Source organism: Panthera pardus, unplaced genomic scaffold, assembly GCF_024362965.1.
Source record: "Panthera pardus isolate Hobbes unplaced genomic scaffold, ASM2436296v1 HiC_scaffold_27, whole genome shotgun sequence".
In the NCBI taxonomy this organism is placed as follows: domain Eukaryota; kingdom Metazoa; phylum Chordata; class Mammalia; order Carnivora; family Felidae; genus Panthera; species Panthera pardus.
Genome location: NW_026526843.1, coordinates 118892863 through 118911287, shown reverse-complemented (window position 1 = coordinate 118911287; position 18425 = coordinate 118892863). Strand labels below are relative to the sequence as shown.

At 55.2% G+C, this 18425-nt stretch overlaps 1 protein-coding gene across 2 annotated transcripts in view; it reads left to right on the top strand.

Annotated features, from left to right (window-relative positions):
• P2RY8 (P2Y receptor family member 8) overlaps nt 1-18425 on the top strand; it is a 39244-nt gene that overhangs the window by 3373 nt on the left and 17446 nt on the right. The window contains exon 1 of one of the 2 annotated variants that reach the window (XM_053891859.1): nt 17690-17981. The exons of the other annotated variant lie outside the window; for it this stretch is intronic. The gene's annotated coding sequence lies outside the window, so the exon portion shown is untranslated. Of the gene's footprint in view, nt 1-17689; nt 17982-18425 lie in introns of those variants that run through there. 2 annotated transcript variants of the gene reach the window in all.

The following is an 18425-nucleotide window of genomic DNA, read 5'->3' as shown; positions in this document are numbered from 1 at the left end:
TGGATGGACAGACAGATGGATGTGTGGATGGGTGGATGGACGGACAGATGGGTGGATGGACAGATGGACTGATGGATGGGTGAACAAATGGATGGATGGGCGGATGGAAGGATGGATGGATGGATGGATGGATGGATGGATGGATGGACAGATGGATGGGTGAATGGACAGACAGATGGATGTGTGGATGGGTGGATGGACGGACAGATGGGTGGATGGACAGATGGACTGATGGATGGGTGGATGGAAGGATGGATGGATGGATGGATGGATGGATGGATGGATGGACGGATGGATGAATGGATGGATGGACAGATGGATGCGTGGATGGACGGACAGATGGATGTGTGGATGGGTGGATGGACAGAGAGATGGGTGGATGGACAGATGGACTGATAGATGGGTGGATAGGTGGATGGATGGATGGATGGATGGATGGACAGATGGATGCGTGGATGGATGGACAGATGGATGCGTGGATGGGTGGATGGACAGATGGACTGATAGATGGGTGGATAGGTGGATGGATGGATGGATGGATGGATGGATGGATGGACAGATGGATGCGTGGATGGGTGGATGGACAGATGGACTGATGGATAGGTGAACAGATGGATGGATGGGTGCATGGAAGGATGGATGGATGGATGGACAGATGGACTGATAGCTGGGTGAACAGGTGGATAGATGGATGGATGGATGGATGGATGGATGGATGGATGTGTAGACAGGTGGATGGATGGGTGGATGGATGGATGGATGGATGGATGTGTAGACAGGTGGATGGATGGATGCATGGATGGGTGCATGGATGCAGGAATAGGTAGCTGGATCGGTGATGTATGTGTGGACCGATGAAGCAATCCCAGTACCTCTCTCAGCACCTGTCTCTTAGGGCAGCTGTAACACATGAGCAGAAACTGGTGTCAGGGATGTTGGCACCACCGAGGTGGTGGTTACGCAACACGGTGAATGCACTTGAAGCCACTGCAGTGCTGACTTTAACATGGTGCCTTGTGTGTCAATATCAAAAAGACCGAGTGGAAGAAAATAGCCGTCGGATGCTGGTGCTCTTACTTCCTCATCCTGGGCTATAAACAGTGCCTACAGGACACACTGCCAGTGCCCTGGGTGGCACAGGTTCTGAGTCACGCTCACAGGAAGCCATGAAGGGGCGTTCCTGAAAACCCCAGCACAAGATGCCCATCCTAGGCCACAGCTGGCTCGTTTCCTTCCCCCCGAGCAAGGCTCCCTTCTAAATAAACACATTGGCCGCCATTTGTAAACAGGCGTGCACACAATGGAAACGCCGAGCGTCTGCATCTGGGGCGGTGTGCAGAATGTCCTCTGAGCTGTGGCCTTGATTCCCAGCTCATGCTGGCACCACGGTGACATTCGACACCGTGCATTCCACGCTGGCTACCCAGTGCTGATGTCAGGCTCCGTGCACAGCGCGGTTGGTGAAAACGGATGCTGGGGCGAGGAGATGGGGGACCAGAGGGATTATCCAGGGACCAGAGAAATGTTTAGGGACAAGGACATTTTGGGAACAGAGGGCTTATTGGAGACACATGCCGAGGATCGTGGCCCCGTCATCCACATTCAGGGATCTCACTGGGGTCACAGGGACCCGGTGAGTGCCCTTTCCCAAGAATGTCAACAGGCCACGTGTGCTCCGACAGAATGACCCAACTCACAGCATCTGACCTGTGTCCCAGCCCAACACAAGAATTCTCCTCAGATCCTCTTTCCTCCTGACACTAGTTTCCATTTCGCTCAGCACATCACACAACTTCCTTAGAGCTTTCTACTCATCCTGAGGCTCCGGGAGGCGTAACAGCAAGCCCAGGTCACATGCCCTGGGGCTTCCCATAGGGCACTTGGGGGCAGGGGCTGGGTGGCTCCTCAGCCCCCTGCCTGGTGCCGCCCTCCACATGAGGAGTGATGTCGGCATGGCGTGGTCAGGGCTGTCCTTGTAGGTCCCGCCTCCCTGAAGGTCAGGCTTCAACACCCTCCAAGCACAACCCAGCCCCTGCCTAACACTGCCATTCTCACCTGTCCACAAGGTGAGCACCCCACACCCCACCCCATCTTCTGTGCACTCACCTAGCAGGAGGCCAGGGACCCCATGCCATCCCCTGGCTCTCTGACCACTTCTGCTGTGATACCTCATGCACCTGGGTGGGATGCCTGATGACAGGTCCTCATATGAACAGAGTAACTGCAGGACACAGCTCTTCTCTCCCAAGCGCGTAGCCCAGACCATTCGAAACATGCTCAGACAGATACTTCTTCATAGTGGCATTACTCACAACACCAAAAAGTGGGGAAAACCCAAATACCTATCAATGGAAACATGGATAAACAGCATGGGAGGTTCATCCACACGATGGAATATGACTCCACCGTGAAAAGGAAGGACATTCTGACACCTGCTACCCCATGGATGGACCTTGAAAAGATGATACTCAAGGAGAGAAGCCAGATGCACAAGGACACATCATGTGGGATTCTATTTACAGGAACTAGAAGCTGAGGTCAGGGTGTGGCTGATTCTGTATCTGGTGGGAGTGTGCTTCCTAGTCCACAATGACCACCATGCTCCATGATGAGGAAAGGAGTAAAGACAATAAGTGTCCACAGAAAGCAGCTGCTGGTGGCCTGACGTGGCCAGACCTTACTGTCCAGGTGTTGGGTACACGGTGTAGAGTGACAAGCCATCTTGATTTGCCTGGGAAGCAGGAGGTCTTGACAGGCAGGACCTGGAGGTCTAAAATGGGGACAATCCTGGCAAAATGGGTGTAGTCAGTTGAATGGTGGACCCCTTACCCCCAAATATATGTCCATGCAATAATCCCCCCAGAACCTGTGGACCTTATTTGGAAGTCCACGTCTTTGCACATGTGGTTGACTGAAGGATTTGAGATGAGGTCATCTTGGATGAGGTTGGGGCTTAAATCCAATGGCAGGTGTCCTTGTAAGAGACAGAAGAGGAGACACAGAGGAGAACCCACGGGAAAATGGAGGCAAAGATGGGAGGTCTAGTACAGGATAAGGTTGGATAGATAGCTAGATAATAGATAGATGTATATGGATGGATGGATGGATGGATAGATAAATAGATACATACATACATACAAACATAGATAGATACATAGGATGGATGCATGGATGGATGGATGGATGGATGGATGAATTAGGTGGGTAGATAGATGGATGGATAGATAGATGGATAGATGGATAGATAGATAGATAGATAGATAGATAGATAGATACAGTGGGTGGATGGATGGATGGATGGATGGATGGATGGATGGATGGATTAGGTAGGTAGAGATAGATAGATAGATAGATAGATGATAGATAGATGATAGATACAGTGGATGGATGGATGAAGTAGGTAGATAGATAGATATAGATAGATGATAGATAGATAGGTAGATAGATAGATAGATAGATGATAGATATAGTGGATGGATGGATGGATGGATGGTTGGATGGATGGATGGATTAGGTAGGTATGTAGATAGATAGATAGATAGATAGATAGATAGATAGAATGGATGGGTGAATGGATGGATAGATAGATAGATAGATAGATAGATAGATAGATAGATAGATAGAATGGATGGGTGAATGGATGGATGGATAGATAGATAGATAGATGATAGATAGATAGATAGATAGATAGATAGATAGATAGATAGAATGGATGGGTGAATGGATGGATGGATGATGGATAGATAGATAGATAGATAGATAGATAGATAGATGATAGACCAGTTGTTTTTCATGCTAGGTCCTGGGCACTGCTGACATGTGCAGCTGGATGGCTTTATGAAGCTGGGCGTCCTGTGCACTGAGGGTGATGAGTGTGACCAGGAAAAAGAGCCCTATACATTGCAGAGTGTCACCTGGGGACCCAGTCACCTCCGGCAGAAGGCCCTTGGCCAACACCGAGCCTGGTTGAGCGGGAGCATTCATACCACATCTCATCGTCGCGGTCCACAGTGTTGAGACACGCTGGGGCTCTCCTTGGGGTCTCAGGGAACACCCAACCATATTGACTACAAAAATCCACATACGCTGCAGTGAATCCCGTGTATTAACACCGAGGCTAGCCCAGGGGGTTCTTTCGCCAAGCCCCAGGGAGTCTGTCTGGGGCTCCATGATGTGGATAGATCAGACACAGCCTCCGATCTCATGTGAGGCCCAGGACGTGATATCGTCATTCCGAGGGGCCTTGACAGTCAGATCAGTTCTGTGCCTCCATCGTAGGACACGCGGTAAATTAGGAAGTGTGATGCGTTATGAGCTCCGCGATGGTTTTCTGGTGTCAATGCTGCGTGGGGACCCAACGTTTTCACACAACCACCTGGTCCATGAGCGGTGGGGGTTGATCTTCTGTGGCACTCAGGAGAGTCCTCCATGGGCTCCAACACATGCCCAGGGCCCCCTGCAGGACAACTGAGCCCGTCTCCCCACCATGCTTCTTGTGCTTAGAGGCAGGCGGTGGGTTGCACCTGGAGAGGGGCCTCCAGGGGGGACAAGACGTCCTGGGGCCACACGCCTTCTGATTGAACCACCGAGGAAACCTTTCCCAGGACCGAGTTGCCCCTCTCCTCAGCCTTGTCCGGCGCCTGGGACCCCGAGTCTCCAACGCTTCTGACAAGATAACATCTCAAGGTCGACCCACATCCAATTCAACTGGAGCTGCCCCGATTCATGCCGTGTGCTTTCAAATAACCTGATTCCACCTTCCATGGAGAGTCTTGTCATTAAATATCCCTGGACCCGTCTGGAGGGGAACGTGCCAGTTCCAACGCAAGATGACATGTGTCTTTGGAAAGCAGAGGTCTCAGAGGTCAGAGAGAGAAATGCATTCACTTTCTGCGCTGGGAAAAATTAGCAACAGCCCCCAGGGTCTTCCTTCTCTGAGGGTTTCTGTGTTGATCGAGGTTCTCAACAGAAGCAGACTGTGGTGGTTGCTTTTATGTGTGAAGTTGGCTGGGCCTCAGGTGGCCTGGATATTGGGGCCAACAAGACTCAGGGTGTGTCTGGGGGAGATAAGCATTGTATCGGTGGACTGACTAAAGCAGACGGCCTTCCCCAGGGTGGGTAGGGCTCGTGCAGTCCTGCGATCCTTTCACGGCCAGAGGACAACACAAGGTGGCTAACAGGAGACCCAGCTCCCTCTGCCTCACCGTCTCCAAGCTGAGACATCTGTCTTCCACTGTCCCCAGACTGGAACATACAGAGTCCGCTTTCCTGGGCCTCCAGTCTGCAGACAGGAGACCACGTGAGGCTCTGCAATCATGTGAGCCAATTCCTTTAATAAACTTCTTTATATGTGTGTGTAGATATCATACTGGTTCTCCTTCTCCTTCTCTTATATGAATGACAAGGATCATTCATATAAGAAACACAAGGATGGATGGATGTAGAGAAAGGAGGGAGGGAAGGAAGGGAGGGAGGAAGAGAGGGAGGGAGGGATAGAGAGAGAGACAGAGAGAGAGAAAAAGAAAGAAAGAAAGAAAGAAAGAAAGAAAGAAAGAAAGAAAGAAAGAAAGAAAGGAAGGAAGGGAGGTGATTGATACATACATGATAAATAGGTAATAGAAAGATAGATGATGGATGGATGGATAGATAGATAAATAGAGGATAGTGGATGGATAGATAAGAATGATGCATAGACGGATAGTAGATGGATGGATAGATAGATGGACAGATCTACATCTATCTATAGGAGAGACAAAGACAGATAAGGAGACAGAGATCTTTTTTACTTATTTATTTTGAGAGAGAGATTTATTTTAAGGAACTGACGGCTACAACCGTGGATACTGGCAAGTCTGAATTCTGCAGGGTCGACCAGCAGGCTGGGGCCCAGGGAAGCAATGATGCTGTATCTTGAGCGTGAACACCATCTGAAGGCAGAATTCCCACTTCCTCGCAGGAGGAGATCAGTCTGTTTCCCTTAGAGCCTTCAACTGATGGGACGAGGCCCACCACCTCACGGAGGGCCACCCGCTTTACTCAAAGTCCACCAATTTAAACGTTAATCCCATCTAAAAGAAATGCCTGCACAGGAACATGTAGGCTCGTGCTTGACCGCAGATCTTCATACTGGGGCGCAGCCAAGTGGACACATAAAACTCCACATCACCTGGCAGCAATGAAGAAGGGCTCTCTCAAGGGTGCTCTGGGATTTGGGGCAGGTGGCACGGCCACATTCATCCCATGGCTCTCTACCCTGGGATGAGGCTCGTCTTAGAGGGCACGAGGGCACATGGTTTGTTGTATTTTGGTTTTTGCAGAAGTCTTTGTGTGGACGTACATTCTCGTTTCTTTTCGCCCCCATTTTATTGAGATATACCTGATGTATAACTTTGTACGAGCCCCAGGGGGACAACATAATAATGCACCATGTGAAATGTGCCAATGGGTTTTTATTCTTAAGTTTCGGAAGGGATAAGAAAGAACACTCGAGACCTTCGACCCTGGGAACCAAAGAATGAAAACCACTTTCCTGGCGAACTGCTCCTCTTGTGTTTTCTTAATCTAACTGGTCGTCCTCTGAGTTTCATCACCAGAAACCAAAGTGATATCTCTCGTCCACAGAGATACGTCACATGTATCAGGACGGGGTGGCTCGGTCTTTCATTCACCTCCTCTGGTGCACACCTTGTGAAATCCAGCAAGTGGATGGGATATGAGGACACAACACCCCAAAAATGAGACGCCTACTGTGGGGTCCTTGTGTTCACGGCAAGATACAGATCTGCTTCTCGTGATCTTAATCAGTTTTGCAACAGTGAGCCCACTGGCCTCCACACCACCCAGGAAACCCAGCTCTTTTCCTGCCTCCCAGGGGCCCTGCAGTTCACAGTGGGGGGCAGGGCGTAGGATTCTGTATGTGCAACAGCACGCCTGCCCTCCCTCCCCGGCTACCAGCCTAGAACACAGATAAAGGGTGTGTGTGCATCGGGAAGTCGTATGTAACTCATAAGAAGGAAGCCAACAGAAAAATGAGGGGCCTACTTAGAGAGGTACCAGAGTGACGTGTGAATGCAGAAACATCACCCATTTAGGTATGGGACTGTGTCATTACGGGCTGAACTGCGTCGAAAATTCAGCTGTCAAAGTCCTCACCCCAAGACCTCAGAATGTGACCCCACTTGGAAATGGGGCTTTTGCAGATGTAATTCGTTAAGACAAAGTCACACTGGAGGAGGCTGGGTCCCCACTGCAATATGACCGGTATCCTCCTAAAAGGGAGAAATTTGGATACAGACACACACACCGAAGGAGGACCACAGGAGGACACAGGGAGTAGATGCTATCTACACACCCAGGAGAGAGGCCTCAAAAAGAACCAGCCTCTACCCCACCTGGATCTCAGACACCCGGCCTCCAGGACCAGGAGGCGTAAAAATCTGTTTATTATTCTGTGACAAAATAAATTACAGACTCAGGTACTCTGTTACAACAACCATAGGAAACCCATACGGTCGGGATGACTTCCTACACAGCATTAGGACTCCAACCACTGTGGTTTTCTTTTCTGCTTCCTGCCCTGATCTGTTGTTTCTCAGAAATGGAAACCAGTTGCACCGAGAGCAACACCATGGCCTGTGGAGGATTCCTTGTCTCCCCCTGCAAGTCTTACTGGCCTCCGCACTTCAGTGTGATTTTCAGATGGCTTTCAGAGGGACTGATTGTGTCCACGACCACTCCAGCTCAAGACCTGCCTGGAACAGATGGACGGACACGCACTGCTCTGTAGAGTTCTCTCTCCCATCAAGTATCAAAGGGGGCACTCCACGGGTCAGAGGCCACGAGGAAGAAAATATGGACAGGACTCCCTCAGGCCACCCCAGATTTCCTTATCTAAATTCCAGACCCCACGGGCGTAAGGATCAGCTCTACATAGTCACCAAACACAACATCTTGTGGGTCTGCAGCCAACCTCACACGTTTCCAAGGATGGAATGCATTCCCGATGCCACTCTCTGACCTCAAGGGACTTGAGCTGGAAACAAGTACCGAACAGCCGACCAGATTTCCTTCCATGGCTGCACCCTTCCACATAACCCACGGGCCAAAGAAGGAATTGTGACGAGAACAGAAAAGATTTTGAAGGAATGATGTCATCCACAGACACAGCCCCACAGAGGCCCATGATGTCCTAATCCTCGTGAGATAGGCAGAATGCACAGAGCCCGATGTGGGGCTTGAACCCGCAAACCGCAAGATCAAGACCTGAGCTGAAGTCAGACACTTAACAGGCTGAGCCAAGCAGGTGCCCCAATACTTTGGCATTTAGCCGGAGAAACAGATTTCGGACTTCTGGCCGCTAGAACAGCGAGAAAGCAGATGTCTGCTGTCTAAAGCTTGTGGTGCTTTGTTACAGCAGCCTTGGGAGGCTCATACAAACAACAATGAAGACACAACGTATCAAAACACCTGAGATGGAACCAAAGCAGTAAACACAGGCAAATTCATAGCCTTGAATGCATGCCTGAGACATAAACACAGGCAAATTCATAGCCTTGAATGCATCCCTTAGACAAGAAGAAATGCTGTATGTCCAAGGCCCAAGATTCCTTCTTCAGTATTTAGAAAGAGCTAGCACAAACCAAAATAAGGTGGAAAGAATACAATTATGAAAGCAAGAGATTGATAGAATGGGGGGAAAATGTACAGGAGAGGAAGAAAAAAATGTGGACAGGTTATCCTTATGCAAAAAATGTGGACAGGTTATCCTTATGCTTGAGAGGTCCAGCGTTTAGATATGACTAGCGTCTACACCATGGAGTTGTTTCACAGGTTGAATGTGATTACACGTGTTTAAGGTTGGCTGACAGGAAATGCCTGATAAACACCCACTAATTACAATCAGGCATTCCAAAGCAAGTGACACCTTATTTCTGTTTTGTGTAACACCCTCTGTGTTGCATTTCACATCACTGTGAAAGGATGGAGGCTGGGCACATCCCCTGTAAGATGCTTTCCCGTTTCCCCAGCAGATACTGGTTTTCCAGGATGGATGTGAATGTTGGCTTCTCCAGCTACGTGCAGAGACTTGGAACCTCTGAGCATTCCACCTCCTGTCACCCACATCCCCTTCTGAAAAATGCAGAAACACCACGCTCCCACACAAAGCTAACATTTTGACATGTATTTCCAATCGCCCCAAAACAAAGCAGTTTCCCCGAGAACTGCTTTGCACACCGCCCCCTTTGCCTCAAGTCCTACGTGATCCCCCCCCTCTCTGTGCATGAAGATTTAGGGCACCAGGGGTCTCTAAACTGAGATGCCCAGGGCACCAGGGACCACCTGGGGATCCCTGTACACACTTAGTTTTTAAACAACCAAGTTGTGGGGCACCTGGGTGATTCAGATGGTTGAGCGTCTGACGTCAGCTCAAGTCATGATCTCACGGTTTGTGAGTTCGAGTCCCGCATTGGGCTCTTTGCTGACAGCTCAGAGCCTGGAGCCTGCTTCACATTCTGTGTCTCCCTCTCTCTCCCTCTGCCTGTCCACAGCTTGCTCTCTCTCTCTTTCTCTCTCTCTCTCAAAAATAAATAGAAACATTAAAAAATTAAAAACAACAACAACAACCAACTCATGACAAAAGACATAAAGTTGCTCCTTTTCTAATCAACATTCAGCTCCAATGCAAGTTCAAATACAAGCTCGAGAAAGTTCTAGAATTCTTGGCATACAAGAGAAAAGTAGGTCCTCCTCCAGGATAAATCCTACCATGGTGCAAATAGACCCCAGCAGGTCCAAAGGAGATGCCCACCCTCTTAATATTCAGCCCCACGTATCCCAAACCTGGAGGGTCCCATGCTGCCTCCCGGAGGCACCGGTGTTCATGGCTGGGAAAGTGACTCAGAAAGCAGGAGAAGCCCCACGTTCACCAGGGCAGATGCACTACTGACGTTTTCAGTTTATCCCCCTTCCCTCTTCCATCCCCAAAGAAGGAAGAGAAGTCAGAGGGACACACCGCTACTTTCCAACATGGCGGGATCCTTTCTCACTATGTGCAAGATACACAGTGGGGATTCCCATGGGTGACACTTGTGCACAGTTTCCTCCTGCTCTGGTCCGCGTTACTCCGTGAGTGAGCAACCCCTTATTGGAACCAATCGTGCTCCAGTGACCTTGACTCCTCCTGTGTGACCTTGTAAGATGCCTGGTCGAGTCAATGCCTGTCGAAAGCAAAAATAGCACGGTGGACGCATCTGTCGCTTTACGGATATTCCCTTTATTCAACGCGTGGGAAGGTCTCCACCAGAGTTCACCCCATTCGGGAAGTCGCGCCCGATACATTTCTTTACCGTCATGTTTAATAACTGTATCGAAGCCTCTGATATATTTATGTCACTTGCATCAATTTGACCGCACTGACCACAGACTCAGAAGAAGCTTTTTAGCACAGAGGGTCCGGCGGACAGGAAGTGAAACATGTTTCCATTTCAACCTGCGTACCTATCTTTGTCGTCCTGACTTGGATGGGGTCATAGAGCAAAGACTTTCAAACCCGGGTCTATAAGACTCTAGGCTCAGAGTCTGCAAAAGCACTGATAACAGAGTGGCAGTTTGAGGAGAGAGGGGAAAACAAAATAATGTAACATTGCACGATCTTTAACAAGAGTTCCTTCGCGGGTTGGTTAAATGCATGACACGGTACATGAAGGGGACACCGTTCGTGTGCCTTCGAAGGGGTCACCTGGCATTTGCATTTCTAAACAGTAATGTCCACGGTGTGTCCGACATTGTTTGCGTCTTTCAAATGTAAGATATTAGCTACAGTAGTAAATTCTTTTAGAGTCCACTTTAGAGAGGGTCATGTGTGATAGCATTGGGGGAGGGGTCTGTAACCCAGGCAGGGCAGGGCCGCTGAGATCCAGGCAGGGCAGGGCCCCTGAGATCCAGGAGGGGCAGGACTGCTGAGATCCAGGCAGGGCAGGGCCACTGAGATCCAGGAGGGGCAGGGACCCTGAGATGCAGGAGGGACAGGGCCCCTGAGATGCAGGAGGGACAGGGCTGCTGAGATCCAGGAGGGGCAGGACCACTGAGATCCAGGAGGGGCAGGACCACTGAGATCCAGGCAGGGCAGGGCCTCTGAGATCCAGGAGGGGCAGGGCCACTGAGATCCAGGTGGGGCAGGGCCACTGAGATCCAGGAGGGGCAGGGCCACTGAGATCCAGGCAGGGAAGGGCCACTGAGATCCAGGAGGGGCAGGGCCACTGAGATCCAGGAGGGGCAGGGCCACTGAGATCCAGGCAGGGAAGGGCCACTGAGATCCAGGAGGGGCAGGGCCACTGAGATCCAGGTGGGGCAGGGCCACTGAGATCCAGGAGGGGCAGGGCCACTGAGATCCAGGCAGGGAAGGGCCACTGAGATCCAGGAGGGGCAGGACCACTGAGATCCAGGAGGGGCAGGGCCACTGAGATCCAGGCAGGGAAGGGCCACTGAGATCCAGGAGGGGCAGGACCACTGAGATCCAGGAGGGGCAGGACCACTGAGATCCAGGCAGGGCAGGGCCTCTGAGATCCAGGAGGGGCAGGGCCACTGAGATCCAGGTGGGGCAGGGCCACTGAGATCCAGGAGGGGCAGGGCCACTGAGATCCAGGCAGGGAAGGGCCACTGAGATCCAGGAGGGGCAGGACCACTGAGATCCAGGAGGGGCAGGGCCACTGAGATCCAGGCAGGGAAGGGCCACTGAGATCCAGGAGGGGCAGGGCCACTGAGATCCAGGTGGGGCAGGGCCACTGAGATCCAGGAAGGGCTGCTGAGATCCATGCAGGGCATTACCCCTGAGATCCAGGCAGGGCAGGACCACTGAGATCAAGGAGGGAAAGGACCACTGAGATCCCGTGGGGGCAGGGCCGCTGAGATCCAGGCAGGGCAGGACCCCTGAGACCCAGGAGGGGCAGGGCTGCTGAGACCCAGGCAGGGGAGGGTCGTGCTCCCTCCAGAGGCTCCAGGGGAGGCTCCTTCCTGCCTCTTCCAGCTTCTGGGGCTCCAGGCGCCCCTGGGCTCGTGGCCGCGTCCCTCCCGTCTCTGCCTCCCCCTTCACGCGGCTTCTCCTCTGTGTCTCTGTCTCCTATTGTGTCTGTTACAAGGACCCCTGTCATCGGATTCAGGGCCCCCCTCCTCCAGGATGAGCTCACCTCAGATCCTTCCCTTAAGCACATCTGCAAAGACCCAGTTCCCAAAGAAAGCATCCTTCTCAGGTGCCGGGGGTGACGATGTGCACCGATCCTTTTGGGGTCACGTTTCCACCCCCAACCCCGTTGGAGACCACGAATCAGGGCTCGGTGTATGGGGTGTTGAGCGTGGCCCCATTCCCGTAGGGCCAGGTGGGGAGAGGGCGCGTGTGGGGGAAACAGGCCGGGCCCCCGAAGGTGCGGAGAAAGAGGAACCAGTCCCCGCGGGGGCCAGTCCCTGTCTGATTGTCACCCACAGCAGCACCACGTTAGGAGTGGGGGAGGGCGGGAGGCACAGCAGCCGAGAACAAGGGTGATAAGTCTGTTCTCAGCAGTCTACACTCGCTGACTTCCCTCCACCCACAGCAAGCCTGGAAATGGCTGCGGGTCCAAAGGTAGAAGTCCGAGCCCAACAGACACGGGGGCCTGCGAGGGTCCGCGGGGTCTGTCCCGGGGTCCCTGCAAATGTGTCCCCGGTCTGACATTTCCTCCTGCAGTCCGGTCCCGGGAATCACCCCAGCCCCTGCGGCCGCTTAAAAGGCCAGGGTTGAAGTTCCCCACGTCCCTCAGGACAGAACTGAGATGTTGTCTCACCGCCACGCTGGGCAGGCTTCACTTCCCTCCTGCTGGGTGTCGTGTCCCCCACACCCCACCCCCGGCGGGCGACCGGCTGGGCTCAGCTCCGGGCCCCTCCCGGGTTGGCCCTGAGATTCCCTTCTCCCGGGAAGCCCCTGGGGGCCCACTCCCTGGGCAGGCTGCTGGCCGCCCAGACTGCCCCGACTCGGAGCGGGGGGGCGTGTGGAGCAAAGGGGCACCCAGGCCGAGGGTGCCCTGGGCGCCCGGGGGTTCCCTGACCCCTTCTGCCGATGGCACAGGGGCCCCCGTGCCCCCTCGGAGTCTGGCGGTCTCGGGGAGTCCAACTTGCTTCCGAACTTTAAAAAGCACCCGTAAATGGCCCTCAGGCCCTTTCCCTCCTGCCTGGGACCGGCATCACGTGGGGCCGCGGGCCTCCCCGGGATTCGCGTCCACCTGTAGGGCCACGCTGGGCAGAGGAGACCCACTCGGGCGTGCACAGCGTCCCGTCTTCAGCCTGTCCGCAGCCACCCCAAACGCGACCTCGCGATGCACACGCAGAGTCCCCTGTGCCCCCGCGGCCCGGGGTGGCGAGCGGCAGCTTTACTGTGCTATGTGGCTTTCATTTTTCGTGGGGAGGACGGTTCCCACGCGACCTGCCTTCTGAGCACATTCGGACGGGCACGATCATGTCCCGCCGTCTGTAAGCACGAGGCCGCACGGCCGATCTCGAGGACCGTTTCGTCCCGCGAACCTGGAGCCCCGACCCCGTCAAGCACCCCCTTGCCTTTCCGTGTCTCCCTGCCCCTGGCGCCCTGCACCTCAGCACGTGAGGGCCGGGGGACCGCCTCTGCGTGGAACCGCCACGGATTTCCCCTCCCGCGTCTGGCTCGCGTCGCTGAGCGCTGTTCCCGAGTCCATCGGGGTCACAGCAGGTGCACAGCGTCCCTCCTGCTCGAGGCGGACTGCCAGTGCCCGGTGGGCGTGGACCACGGGGTGTAGGTCACGTGCTCACACGACCGAAGTCGCAGCTTCCCTGTGATGCAGCAATCCCAGTCGGGACCCCAGAGCACCAAGCCAAGACCTCGGACAGCGGCCACACCTGCGTGTTCCCGACTCCGTTAGTCCCGGCGGCCGAGACGTGAGAACATCCCACGTGTCCGCCGAGGATGGGCCGACGTGCAAATTCTCCGTGGTGGGAGTGAGGTCCGGGCAGCTAAGCTTGACCGCCCCACCCTGGCTGGTCCTGGGCTCTTTGCACAGGACCGGGAGCCCCATCTCGGGCCCTACAAACCGTAGGGGATGCAGACACGCTCAACCCCGATCCCGAGGCCGTGGGGATGGGTCACGGGCTCCCCTCTCTGGCCCAGGCTTTCCAGAGCTCTGTCCCCTTCCTGCTCCCCACTATGACCCCAAGACGCCCACCCCGTGCATCACCTCTGGTCCCTACTGCTGGTCCCCTGGGCTGAGATCCAGTCGGGGCTGAGGCTGGGGGTCTGAGATCCAGGCAGGGCTGAGACTGGGGGTCTGAGATCCAGGCAGGGCCGAGGCCAAGAGTCTGAGATCCAGGTAGGGCTGAGGCTGTGAGCCTGAGGTCCAGGAGGGGCTGAGTTTGGGGGTCTGAGATCCATGCAGGGCTGAGCCTGGGAGTCTGCCGTCCACGCAGGGCTGAGGCCTAGAACCTGAAATCCAGGCAGGGCTGAGGCTGGGAGGCTGAGATCCAGGCAGGGCCGAGGCTGGGAGTCTGAGGTCCAGGAGGGGCTGAGTTTGGGGGTCTGAGATCCATGCAGGGCTGAGCCTGGGAGTCTGAGGTCCATGCAGGGCTGAGGCCTAGAAAGTGAGATCCAGGCAGGGCTGAGGCCTAGAATCTGAGATCCAGGCAGGGCTGAGGCTGGGAGGCTGAGATCCGGGAGGGGCTGAGGCTGGGCATCTGAGGTCCAGGAGAGGCTGAGTCTGGGAATCTGATGTCCAGGAGGGGCTGAGTTTGGGGGTCTGAGGTCCAGGCAGGGCTGAGGCTGGGAGGCTGAGATCCAGGAGAGGCTGAGGCTGGGTGTCTGAGGTGCAGGCAGGGCCGAGGCTGGGGTTCTGAGGTGCAGGCAGGGCCGAGGCTGGGGTTCTGAGGTCCAGGCAGGGCCAAGGCTGGGGTTCTGAGATCCAGCCAGGGCTGAGGCTGGGGTTCTGAGATCCAGCCAGGGCTGCAGGTTGGGAGTCTGAGATCCAGGTGTGGCCGAGGCTGGGAGGCTGAGATCCAGTCGGGGCTGAGGCTGGGAGTCTGAGGTCCAGGAGGGGCTGAGTTTGGGGGTCTGAGATCCATGCAGGGCTGAGCCTGGGAGTCTGAGGTCCAGGCAGGGCTGAGGCCTAGAATCTGAGATCCAGGCAGAGCTGAGGCTGGGAGGCTGAGATCTGGGAGGGGCTGAGGCTGGGCATCTGAGGTCCAGGAGAGGCTGAGTCTGGGAATCTGATGTCCAGGAGGGGCTGAGTTTGGGGGTCTGAGGTCCAGGCAGGGCTGAGGCTGGGAGGCTGAGATCCAGGAGAGGCTGAGGCTGGGTGTCTGAGGTGCAGGCAGGGCCGAGGCTGGGGTTCTGAGGTGCAGGCAGGGCCGAGGCTGGGGTTCTGAGGTGCAGGCAGGGCCGAGGCTGGGGTTCTGAGATCCAGCCAGGGCTGAGGCTGGGGTTCTGAGATCCAGCCAGGGCTGCAGGTTGGGAGTCTGAGATCCAGGTGTGGCCGAGGCTGGGAGGCTGAGATCCAGTCAGGGCTGAGGCTGGGAGTCTGAGGTCCAGGAGGGGCTGAGTTTGGGGGTCTGAGATCCATGCAGGGCTGAGCCTGGGAGTCTGAGGTCCACGCAGGGCTGAGGCCTAGAACCTGAGATCCAGGCAGGGTTGAGGCTGGGAGGCTGAGATCCAGGCAGGGCTGAGGCTGGGAGTATGAGATCCAGGCAGGGCCGAGGCTGGGAACCTGAGGTCCTGGAGGGGCTGAGTTTGGGGGTCTGAGATCCATGCAGGGCTGAGCCTGGGAATCTGAGGTCTATGCAGGGCGGAGGCCTAGAAAGTGAGATCCAGGCAGGGCTGAGGCTGGGAGGCTGAGATCCAGGCAGGGCTGAGGCAGGGAGTATGAGATCCAGGCAGGGTCGAGGCTGGGAGTCTGAGATCCAGGAGGGGCTGAGGCTGGGTGTCTGAGGTCCAGGCAGGGCCGAGGCAGGAAGGATGAGATTCAGGCAGGGCTGAGGCTGGGGGTCTGAGTTCCAGGCAGGGCTCAGGCTGGGAGTCGGAGATCCAGGCAGGGCTGAGGCCTAGAAACTGAGATCCAGGCAGGGCCGAGGCTGGGGGTCTGAGATCCAGGCAGGGTTGAGGCTGGGAGTCTGAGGTCCACGCAGGGCTGAGGCCTAGAACCTGAGATCCAGGCAGGGCTGAGGCTGGGATGCTGAGATCCAGGCAGGGCCGAGGCTGGGAGACTGAGATCCAGGCAGGGCCGAGGCTCGGAGTCTGAGATCCAGGAGGGGCTGAGGCTGGGGGGTCTGAGGTCCAGGAGGGTCTGAGTTTGGGAATCTGATGTCCAGGAGGGGCTGAGTTTGGAGGTCTGAGGTTCAGGCAGGGCTGAGGCCTGGAACCTGAGATCCAGGCAGGGCTGAGGCTGGGAGTGTGAGATCCAGGCAGGGCTGAAGCTCGGTGTCTGAGGTCCAGGCAGGGCCGAGGCGGGATGGCTGAGATTCAGGCAGGGCTGAGGCTGGGGGTCTGAGATCCAGGTGGGGCTGATGCTGGGGGTCTGAGGTCCAGGAGGGCCTGAGTCTGGGAATCTGACGTCCAGGTGGGGCTGAGTTTGGGGGTCTGAGAACCAGGCAGGGTTGAGGCATGGAGTGTGAGATCCAGGCAGGGCTGAGGCTCGGAGTCTGAGATCCAGGAGGGGCTGAGGCTGGGAGTCTGAGGTCCAGGAGGGTCTCAATGTGGGAGTCTGACGTCCAGGAGGGGCTGAGTTGGGGGTCTGAGGTTCAGGCAGGGCTGAGGCCTAGAACCTGAGATCCAGGCAGGGCTGAGGCTTGGGGTCCGACATCCAGGCAGGGCTGAGGCTGGGATGCTGAGATCCAGGCAGGGCTGAGGCCTAGAACCTGAGATCCAGGCAGGGCTGAGGCTGGGTGTCTGAGGTCCAGGAGGGCCTGAGTCTGGGAATCTGATGTCCAGGAGGGTCTGAGTTTGGGGGTCTGAGGTCCAGGCAGGGCTGAGGCCTAGAACCTGAGATCCAGGCAGGGGTGAGGCTGGGACTCTGAGATCTAGGTGGGGCCAAGGCTGGGTGTCTGAGGTCCAGGCAGGGCCGAGGCGGGGAGGCTGATATCCAGGCAGGGCTGAGTCTGCTTCCTGCCGAGGCCTCTGTCCTGGGCGTGTAGATGCCGTGTTCTCCCCATGTCCTCACGTCCTCATGTGGTGGCTCCTGTGTGTGTGTCTGTGGTCTGACCTCCTCTTCTTCTAAGGACATCAGAGCCCTAGGGATCCGGGCCACCCTGCTGATGTCATTTGATTTAATTACCTGTTTAAAGACCCTGTGTCCAAATCCTGCACATTCTGAGGTCCTGGGGACAGGGCTCCAGGACGTGAATTTCAGGGGGTGGTTGGGGCGGGGGTGTGGGACACAATTCAGCCCATCGCAGGGGGGACCCTCAGAAAACAGGCCGTTGTACGTGTTCGAGCTGCTTCCTCGAGAACAGTGAGCGGTCATCCCATGTAAAATGATATTACAAGTATTGAAAGAAAACCAAGCTTCAGTCTCCCAGCTGTTCTCATCATGCACGAGCCCCCATCAAGTGCTGCCCTGAATATGTATTCAGGGGAACCTTTTTTCTGATGACATGTGTTTTAAAAAAAAATGTGTTAAAAATATGTAAAATCCCAGCAGCGACCAGGGAGCCGGCTGCGTAAAAGAGGAACCCCCATGCGCTGTGGCTGTGCCCTGGGGCTCCGCCTTTCGTAACCTCAGTGCGTTTAATTAAATCTGCACATGACAGGTTTTCGTTACAAGCGGCCAGCTGGGTCCCCGGGGGTTGGGGACCGGGTCGAGTGTGCTGGGGGACCGGCGGAGGGGTCCCGCGGCCTCCGTTCCTTCTCCACACGGACAGCCACGTCTGCACCAGGGGGAGGGTCCCCACCGCTCGGCTCTGAAACTCCACGGGGCCGGCTCGCCCAGGACGGTCACCTGTAAGTCATGGGACCCAAGGAGACGCGTGCAAGCCGTGGGGGGCAGGGGGGGGGGACGCTGAGGCAGGGCAGACCCCAGGGACCCACCTGCACGGGCTGCTCTGTGTCCCCAAAGACGCAAGGTCGCCTTCTTCAAAGATTTTTATTCCAGAATTGTCTGAACACCTGCCGTTTGCTCCTTGTTTTTTTTTTTTTAGTTTTGGTTTAATGGGGGCAGAGGGATGTTGCTTCTGGCTTTTAGGAATAATAGCTAACACGGAGGGAGCACTGACATTACACCGGCCACATTTACGAGGGATTTGTCCCGGGACTTTTCTGACACTTAATCCAGGCGGGTGCTCTCATTCCCGTTTTCCTGACGGGGAAACCGAGGCCCTGAGTTAAGTAACGCTTTGGATGGCAAACAACAGAAACTTGAGTCATGCGATCTTAGGTCAACGTGGAAATT